This window comes from Cyprinodon tularosa, unplaced genomic scaffold (genome assembly GCF_016077235.1).
Source record: "Cyprinodon tularosa strain WSP-4 unplaced genomic scaffold, ASM1607723v1 ctg229, whole genome shotgun sequence".
Lineage (NCBI taxonomy): Eukaryota > Metazoa > Chordata > Actinopteri > Cyprinodontiformes > Cyprinodontidae > Cyprinodon > Cyprinodon tularosa.
This window is the reverse complement of record NW_024038856.1, coordinates 1417470-1427915: the sequence shown is the minus strand read 5'-3', so window position 1 is coordinate 1427915 and position 10446 is coordinate 1417470. Positions and strand designations below refer to the sequence as shown.

The 10446-nt window shown below is 36.6% G+C and overlaps 1 protein-coding gene across 5 annotated transcripts in view; it reads left to right on the top strand.

Moving 5' to 3' along the window:
- The first annotated feature begins 2554 nt into the window (after nucleotides 1-2554).
- Nucleotides 2555-10446, top strand: part of fam13b (family with sequence similarity 13 member B) — a 65374-nt gene continuing 57482 nt past the window's right edge. For 3 of the 5 annotated variants that reach the window (XM_038286702.1, XM_038286699.1, XM_038286701.1), the window contains exon 1: nucleotides 2556-2831. The gene's annotated coding sequence lies outside the window, so the exon portion shown is untranslated. Of the gene's footprint in view, nucleotides 2832-10446 lie in introns of all 5 variants that reach the window. The other 2 variants (XM_038286700.1, XM_038286697.1) reach the window with 1 other exon arrangement.

The following is a 10446-nucleotide window of genomic DNA, read 5'->3' as shown; positions in this document are numbered from 1 at the left end:
TCTAACATCTATCATAAAACGTAATTCTGAATTTGGGAGCATTTTAAGGGTTAAAAGGTTGCTGCTCTACAGAGTACAATGCCTGGCAATAATATTCACCCACCTTGAACCCTTTTTTTTTCATTGTATGAATTTAAAGCCTGACTTAAAGGTATAGTGGAGGATTTTAGCTAATTTTTGAAAAGACCTCTTCACTTTATAAAAAAAAAAAAAATACACATGCACAACCTTGTACCTGCTCCATAGAGGGAACGCCCATTAAACATGTGCGAGAGCATGCACAAGCCCATTTCTCCTTGCGCACACTCTAAGTTGCTGTTCGCATCGCTCATACAAGCTTACTTTCCAAAATAATTGCAATTTTTCCACTCTGTCAGACTCACCACCGGTAAGTTAAAATGGGGACGAGCACGTAGGTAGGTTACGTAAACATATCACCAGAATGATTGACATTTAGGAGGAAAACTTCCTTGATGATCCACCCAGAAAAAGAACATAATCCACTATACCTTCAGGTGAATTTTATTTGGGGTTTAAAATGATAGATCAACACAAAGTGGTGCATTGTTAAGAAGTAGAATGAAAATGATAAAGTTTTCGATATTTATTTTTCAAATATGTCTGAAAAGTATGGTATGAATTTCTTTTCAACCCCCGATAAGCTTCCTCTGAAATAATTAATGCTCTTTTAAACATCCATGTCTTTGGTAGGTCTGCAGGTAGCCATACACTATTTTATGCTTGACGCATTTTTGTTTGAAGAAGATATAATTTTCCTTCCACTTCTGTTATGCATGAGTTAGTGTTGGCCAGTCTTGTTTAAACACGGTGAAGTTTGAGACAGAGTGAAAAAATTTATTTGTTCTGGAAAGGGAAACAAGGCAGCATTTTTGCAATAGTTGGGATAAGGGTGCAACAGTGTGTGTTTTCTTTTCTTTTTTTTCTAAGTTAAGTAAAAAAATATCTTATCTGTTTTATGCTTTGTTTTTTATTTTTTGTTAAATCACATCTGACAGGAAAGAGTACCGCTTTATTTTCTTAGTCATAACAACTGCCCTGATGCAAAACAATATATAAATACTTGTAAATAGTTATTTTTATCATAATTTGATTTTCCTCTTATAACTTTACTGAAAACAAGTCATTTGTGTAACCATATCATGTTTATTGCCATTAAAGAGATTTCACACGTGTCTACTGTTGATTTTTATAGTTTAAATCTTTTTAACAGAAATCATGGAATGAACTGTTATGCTATAGATAGATAGAGTCAATAGTTGATTGATTTTTAATAAAATTAAAGTAAGAACAAAATTTTCATATAACTACAATTTCAGTACTATGCCACAGTAGTTCCACCAGGTGGCGCTAATTACACATTTTTTATTATTTTGTTTTTATCTAAACGTCAATAATCACCGGTTGAGTATCATTATCCAGTTACAGCAACCGCAAAACTCTGTATAAAAAGTGCATATATATACATAAAAACATTTTTTTTTTTTGGATAGCTTCTTTCATTCTTTCTTTGTAGTTTGCTTACATGCTTTACAACGGTACTTACCCTATAGCACTTCTTTTTAGTAACTTTCATAATCTTATTTTTATTGAATTAGTATCATATTGGCGACTGTAGGCACTCGAATAACTGGTGAGAACAGTCAGTTAGAGATATAACAAAAACAGCACTATTAAGTGTATATCTGGAATATGAATGCGTCAACAAGACTGGAGTTATATCTTACAGGAAAAAATATAAGTTGTTAAAAAATAACACTGTATATTAAATCTAGATCTATCTATCTATCATCTATTTATTTATTTATCTATCTATCTATCTATTTAGTCAACATGGTAGGCCAAAAGTGGAATATAATTTTGGGGCCTGATAGTACTTGTATTGAGAAAGTTCATAAGCAAGAACAAATAATTCTAATATGAGAAAATAGCTGATGTATTTTTTATTTATTTATTTATTTTTTTTGTAGGCCTATCTGATTAAACTTTATGGATGTAAAACCTCACATGGTTCAAAATGCAAATTACCTTGCTGATAAGCTATATATATATATATATATATATATATATATATATATATATATATATATATATATATAAAGCTCAAACAAATGTAGTATCTGTGCAATTGCTGGATTATGTAAGATAGTCAGATGTGTTAATGAAGATTTTTGATGTTGTTTTATATGCATTGTAGCTATGAGAGCGGGAATTTCAATTTCAGGGCTATTGTATTTATATTTTATTTAATTTATGCTATAATTAGAGGGCCAATTTTTTGGTCCTCGGTTTTCAACCAGTCTAAACGCTGTTATTTTGAAATGTTTGAAATGTGGGATTATTAGAAAAGACTCTGGCGGCTGTTTCTCTACCCGTTTTCACAGAAGTTTCCCCATCATATGGCTTGAACAGTAACAAAATAATTCTAAATGAGTGAAGATATTAAACATGATCTCCATCTGTGGCTGTCTACGGAGGCGGGGTCATTTTTTGGCAGCCGCTTCCTGCTGTGCTCGCTCTGAGAGGCGGGGTCAGTATTTGGCAGGTTCGTTCCTGGAGGGTGTGTGAGCCAGTCTCTCTAAGCAACCACTCGCAATCGCAAACGGGCATCCGAGCTAGTCTGAGCAGAAAAAAAAAGAAAGAAGAAAAAGCAGGAAACATATTAATTTCGAATATCTCTGCAATGTTCTCGACGATCTTTCTTCGTCGTCTGCTTTGAATCCGTCGAAGTCGCCGTCTGTTCGGACGTCAGCCCCATAAAGCAACGCAGAAATTGATGCATCTTGTGCGGCGGTGCTGTCTGTTTTGACCTGGTAAGGAACCTGATTAGCTTCCCTGCTAACATACCTTCTGCTTCTCAGCATCTCAGACGCTAATGCTAACCGGCTATGCTAACTCTTTCTTCCCCCTTTCTTAAAGCACGGAATGTTCTCGCATGTTTATCACATTTGACCGCTTTTAACTATATTTCAATTTATATTATGAAACTAAGGGACGCACGAGTTTAAAACAATTGTTTTGTCTTTTAACGGCAGCTAACCGCTATCGGCTAGCAGTAGAGGCAATTCTGTCACATCTGTGGCTCCTGTGCTGCTAAGGCTAGATAACTAGAAGAAAGGTTCAATAAAAATGTCGCATTATTGAATAATAAATAGAACCACTCAGGCTTTTAGTTTCATAGCCAGTGTTATTCTCGGTATTTGGAATTGTGTACATTGATAAGCAGCTGTCTCAACTAGAATCACCTGTCTATTCTGAGATATAGCTGTTTATATGCTCTGATCAGGGTCGTGTTAAACATGAGCTGCTGTTCTCCCAAATTTAGCTACTAGTTTCGATTTCTGTTGTTTCTGGAGAGCTTCGTCTCCGGTGTAGATGCTTCCTGTGTGGCTGTCCTCATCTGCCTGTGATGGAATGTTCTGGTTCTGGTTCAACGTTCGCCACTAATCGGGTTTCAGCCGTTAGTGTCCAGCCTAGTCTATTTTCTACATGTTCACCCCCACTAACTAACTTATATTCTTAAGGTTATTAATCTGCTATTGTTATGTTTGGTTTTAAAGAGGCCAATCATAAATAAGAAAGTCTAATTGAAGAGTGATTGTTCTTGCGCCATATTTACTTGGCCTCTCTCGAGGCCAAGTAAATACTGTATAATTATACCACGGAATACCATATTCTATACTGGAACAGTTGTTGTTCAATAAGTTATGCCCCCGACCCACTTCCAGATCTTTGATCGACCTGAAATTTGGCATGTCAAATTATTTAAATCTCTATAGATTAAATAACATTTATAGCTCTAAACTAATTGTGGTTTCTGATTTACAGGTGTTAAAACTGAGTCAAGTCTGTGTTTTTTGCATTTTTTGTAAGGACGCACAGAACGGGAGACTTTTGATCAAATGAAAGTAACTTGTAGTGATAATGTCCCATAATATAAACTTCTAAAACATTTTGCAAGGTCATATAATGGGCATCATCACCATAAGTTACTTTAATTTAATCAAAAGTCTTCCATGGTGTGAGTCCTTTCAAATACTCGACAGGTTCCATTTCAGACTTTACTCAGTTCAAACACCTGTAAGTCAGAAACCATAAATAGCTATGAGCTGTAATTTGCTGTTTAATCTATACAGATTGAAATAATTTCACATGCAAAATTTCAGGTCAATCAAACATCTGGAAGTGCCCCTTGTGTATATATACTACTTGATCAGGAGGAATTGTACATCATTCATTAATGAGCTTAAATTGGAATACTTGATCATCTCTAATTATCACCATTAAACAAATATAACAACTTTTCATCACCTGTCGGCCACAAAAAAAAAAAAAAATGTAATTTAAAACAAAATGGATTGTGAGAAGAATTATTAGGAAGAAGGGAAACCACTCCTAGCAAAAAAAGTTTCGTTTTTGTCCACCAATTATTAGAATTCATGGTTTTTGAATCATACCAGCAATTTGAATTAACTAATTAAATATAAACATGCATAAAAATAGCTGATGGCTAGAATTGGGGGGGGGAATGGCAGTCGTTTTCTGATCAATGATTGCATTATGGAAACCACTAGCAGGTTACCCAGACAACAACACTCTTCTGTGTGGGAGCTGTTACTGGGGGAAGAAGGCTTAAAGTAACAGACTGGACATGTCTGGACATGTTGAGGCGTATGTAGACATGTCTGTGGGTCAGAGTGCCGGGGAGCCACACATTAGGCAGATACATTAAAGTTGTAGGAAAATCATATATAAATGTCAAATTAATCTGGCTTAAACTTGTATATAAATGTACTCTTTATGAGATGCTATTGCTCCAAAATGTAGAAATATTTTATATTAAAAAAAAATAAATCCTTTTGTTTGTGTTTTTTTTTTGGTTTTGTTTTTTCATTATCTTATGCAGTCCATATAGTTAAATGTCAGCCTGAACACCTAAATTCGGCCAATCATATATCAATGGTCATCTGTCAATCAAATTTTTTTGGGTCATAGCATCTTGATCCATGTGTCGCTGCTAATATACGCAGCGATTGAACATTACTGGTGTATATTTGGAGAACAAATTGTTGGCCGTTTCTCAATTCACAAGAATCCAAGTATGGAGTCGTGTCCTCACCAAGTATGTTCTTAAGAACAACGAAAACTGTGGACTTGGGGAGAATGGGAGCATGCAGCATAAATATGGGTCAACTAGAACAGAAGAGTACTTGTGATGTCACCACACGTTTGGCTAGTCTGGAGCTACTTTTAAACTCCTCTTATTTATTGTCTCTAGATAATAACAGTGGGGGGATAATACATAGATGAACACAAATCGAATGAACATTCTGCCAAATAAAACAAGAAAATTGCCATCATAGCCAGCAGTCCTTCACACAAGGCTATGCCGAGAGAGGACTGCTGCAGACGGGCTAGGATTAGACCTGGCTGCCATTACCCTTGGAGCTCCGCTGGATGCCACTGTCCTCTCATATTCTGAAATTTTTTTTTTTTAATTACCCATAAAATCGGTAAATGGGCCATAAAATGATGCTTTATAGTATAATGTTCTCACCTCAAATGATCTTAAAAGCGAACTTTTAACTTAATACTCTGAGCTCTGTGAGCGCTCCATTGAAAAGTGACAGAGGAGACTCATCCACGAACTCCGACACAAAATTCTCCTCCTCTTGCCTGTTTCTGCTGTCCATAGCGTTCCTTGACAGTGTTGTTACTAAGTCACCACTTTAGTGCTACTTGGTCCCAATGTAATTTCCCCCTGGGAACCTACCGGTAGTAGCACTAAGTTGCTAACTGGTTAGCAACGATGCTTCCGAGACACCAGCCACAATTAAACCTGCTTGTGAACCTTCCGCTACAGCAATCCCGCCTTCTTGATAAACGACCAATCATTTTACTTTATTCACTCGTGTAAAGTCGTGCACCACTTGGGAGAATTCAGAACTGCAACGTTTGGAACAGCCGTTTCCTTACAACTTTAATAGAGCTAATAGAGTTAGGCTAGAACCTTTGGTCCACTCTATAACGCCTCAAACTCAATGCTATTTCTAACATTTTAAATTGAAAAGGCTTCAAACTTGGAAACAAAGTCCAATGGATTGGTCTTAGATTCTCTTGTTTACTGTTTTTATATTAAATAACTTTTCTGTTTTTGATTCTGGATTTGGAAATGTTTGAATCTCTTCAAAACCTGAAATTTAAGGTTTAGGATGTCTATTCTGTAGGGAATATCCACAGTGAGCGATGCCAAGTAATGCTAACCATTCTCATATTAGCTTTATTTAAAAAATCAGAATCATCATGGCTTTAGAGATCTGTTTTGGAGCAGCTGCTCTCTTACCCATACCATGTTTCAATAGTATTTACACCCTAAGGTATCGATTCTGAAAAAATATGTTGCCTGCTTTTGAATCTTCTTATGCTGTAGCAGTAACAGCGGTATTAGAGGAGTCAGCCAACACTTCTCAACTAATCTGAGTTTTACTAAAATAATGAGAAACTGTGCTTGTTGAATCACAAGTTTATTTGTCCTTCTCTAATTATTTGTAACAAGTGGTTTGCTTTGGAGTTGAGCCGGTCCCATCTTTAAAGATTGGATGTCGTAGTGAAGCAGAGAAGCAGCAGGTGCCAGTGGAAAATTGAAAGGAAGCAAATGGCAGAAGATTGTAAAACAGCACAAGAAGGGACCCGGTGTTGATTCAGTTAAGCTATTTATTGGTTACTCAAACTGTCCGTGGCCATAAATAACTATAGGCATCTGTCTCTTACACAAAGGTGATAGCATTTTTGATAAGATTATCCTTTTTACTGCACATATCTAATGAGAGCTGTAAACTGGACTAAATCTGATGGTAGGACAAAGGAGCAGATCTATTAAAATTTTTTTTATATCCATCGGTCTGGAAATGTTTGGAATAGGATTTTGTGTTCAGCAAATCCTCTTTTTTTTTTTTCTGACCGTCCTTCTGTGTATCCTGACTAGGGCTGCAACTAATGATTATTTTGCAGATCAATTAATCTGATGATTATTTTTCCGATTAATAATCGGATAGTCCAATATTTCTTAAAGAAGATGTTTTACGAATTTAAACCAGGTGAAACCTAAAAAAAACTTAAATATAAAATATATATATATATATATATATATTTTTTTTTTTTACAATTTTGATATAATTACTCCTTCAAGTGGGTTGCTCTGTCAGCTAAAGGCATATTTTAGAGTCTCTATATTCCAGTTTACAATTAATCGATTACTGAATTAGTTGACAATTATTTCAGTAATCAATTAATCCAGATTAATCCGATTGTTTCAGGCCTAATCCTGACGCTTACTTCCTACCTCCAACCCTTTCATGTGACATTCATTATTTCTTTGATTTTCTTTTCTTTTTGGATTTCCCTTTCTTTCCTTCATTCCTGTTTTTTCATGAATTTTATTTCCTCTGATGCGCACATAGCTCTTTTTACAATAAGGGAAACCTTTTGATGCGCTTCATATCTTATACTTCAGTGTCCGTTTGGTCATTTGCTTCTTTTTATAACTGGAAAAGTTAAGGAAATTGGTTGAAAGATTTTTATCCTGGACAACCCAGGTGATTGCATCCAGTAATTAACTTTAACAGAACCCATTCCTCCTGGTTGAGCAACCATTATCTTTGGTTTAAATGTAATAAGTCATAGCTTACATAAACTCTCCAACCTCTCAATGAGCTCTTAAATACATTGTCATACACTAACAGCCATGACCTTGTGTATTCTACTAGAATGCGGTGCCATTAAAAGATTGAGGCAATTAACCTTTATACTCTGTAAGTTTATCTAAGTTGAACCTGGTGGCCTTTATGTGAACAATCTCACGTATGCACAAAGCGATGGTGGGGAAACTCCGGCCTCCCACAGTGTCAGATAAGCCGCGTGTAAGATGAGCCAAAGTTTTTATATGGAAGGAAAGTCGGCGAGCACAACAACAACTGGACCGGAGTTGTAATCCCACCGCTGCCTGTAGCGTTGAACAGTTGTTGGCCAGTTTAGCGGTCAATTTAGACTCAGTTGATGGAGTTCAAGCTAAACCATACATGGGTCCAATCTCTTTAAAGCTCGATCCAGACAACCAGGAACTTTCCACATTTAATCCCCATCTGTGAGTTCTTAAAATCTGATTGTAACCTTATTATTTATCTTTAAAACATTTTAGGCTGCAAACATTTTTCTATCTCTGACACAGTATTACACATGAAATGTAGATTTATTACCCTGAGCTCTTTCAAAAACCATATCTGAGGATGGAAATCAACTGCTGGGAACTGCATTAAGATAAAGATATTTTGATACAAGGAAAGAAGCTGTAGAAAGGTGCAGAATCCAGCCAAAACTAGCCGAAGGCAATTTCCAGCTGTGCAGCCCGACCTGGTCCAAAGATGGTGTAAGTGGAGAAGGCCTGTCAGATTGTTGATATAAAACAGGCTTTCACTGAAGGGAAAAAAAAAAAAAAAAAAGACAAAACTCTTCTTTTATAAATGTTTTGTCACTTGAATCTATAGATGTCAAATAAGGGACTTAAAATGTGATTTCTATTCAACAATGAATTAAATTTTAGTCTTTTCTTTATTTCTACTTTAGTTTCTCCGTTTGCAGTAAAAAAAAAAACTACAAAAAGCTTTCATAACAAATAAAAAAAAACATGTTTCAATTCCAACCTTATTAGAAAATAAGTATAATTCATTCATACAACAAATTAAAACAAATTAAACATGTATTTAATTGCTCTTTAAAAAGGATGTTTAAATAAAAATAGCTGCTTTTGAAATCAGCCCAGACTCTCAAGACAAGGTTAAAACAGAAGCTAGTTTTCCCTTATTTATGAGAAATAAAGGATTAATAATAGTCCGGTCTTCCTGGTTTTGGGATTTTCTATCCTCATTCCTGTTTTTGTTGCTGAATGAGTCAGAAAATGTTTTATATGAATAAAATTTCCTCTGATGCTCGCATAGCTTTTTGTTGTTATATTAGACATGTGTTATATGTTATACTTTAGTGTCCATTCGGCCATTGGCTTCTTTTTATAATGGAAAAAGATTAATAACTTACACATTATTTTATTAAGTTTATTTTAATAACTTGAACTATAAAATAATGATTAGGCTTATAAAATCTCAAGCTCTGAGTAGTTACATCTTATCTAGTTGCATTTTGTATCTCTGCTTCTATCTCCTTGAACCCCAGTCGGCCTTGGCAGATGGCCACTCACAATAAGCCTAATTCTGCTGGAGGTTGCTTCCTGTTAAAGGAAAAGTCCAGTCATATTCAGAATTCAAACTTCTGAAATTCCTTTAAGTATGAAATTGTTACATACTCTTCAATAATTGATAAGTGTGAAAGTTCTTTACTAGAGACGTCCATGTTTGTCAGAGGACACTACCACCATCTACTGGTTTGTGACATCACGGCGCGGTATCGGCTGTTAATCAAGTCCCAGTGCTGTGTCTGGTGTTTGGCAAAAACACGCTATTATCCAAGTCATCTTGAAAACATTATTCTTCGAAATATTGGCTACATACACTATATTGCCAAAAGTATTTGCTCACCCATCCAAATTATTGGAATCAGGTGTTCCAATCACTTCCATGGCCACAGGTGTATAAATTCAAGCACCTAGGCATGCAGACTGTTTTTACAAACATTTGTGAAAGAATGGGTCGCTCTCAGGAGCTCAGTGAATTCCAGCGTGGAACTGTGATAGGATGCCACCTGTGCAACAAATCCAGTCGTGAAATTTCCTCGCTCCTAAATATTCCACAGTCAACTGTCAGCTGTATTATAAGAAAATGGAAGTGTTTGGGAACGACAGCAACTCAGCCACGAAGTGGTAGGCCACGTAAACTGACGGAGCGGGGTCAGCGGATGCTGACGCGCATAGTGCGAAGAGGTCGCCAACTTTCTGCAGAGTCAATCACTACAGACCTCCAAACTTCATGTGGCCTTCAGATTAGCTCAAGAACAGTGCGCAGAGAGCTTCATGGAATGGGTTTCCATGGTCGAGCAGCTGCATCCAAGCCATACATCACCAAGTGCAATGCAAAGCGTCGGATGCGGTGGTGTAAAGCACGCCGCCACTGGACTCTAGAGCAGTGGAGACGCGTTCTCTGGAGTGACGAATCGCGCTTCTCCATCTGGCAATCTGATGGACGGGTCTGGGTTTGGCGGTTGCCAGGAGAACGGTACTTGTCTGACTGCATTGTGCCAAGTGTAAAGTTTGTTGGAGGGGGGATTATGGTGTGGGGTTGTTTTTCAGGAGCTGGGCTTGGCCCCTTAGTTCCAGTGAAAGGAACTCTGAATGCTTCAGCATCCCAAGACATTTTGGACAATTCCATGCTCCCAACTTTGTGGGAACAGTTTGGAGCTGGCCCCTTCCTCTTCCAACATGAC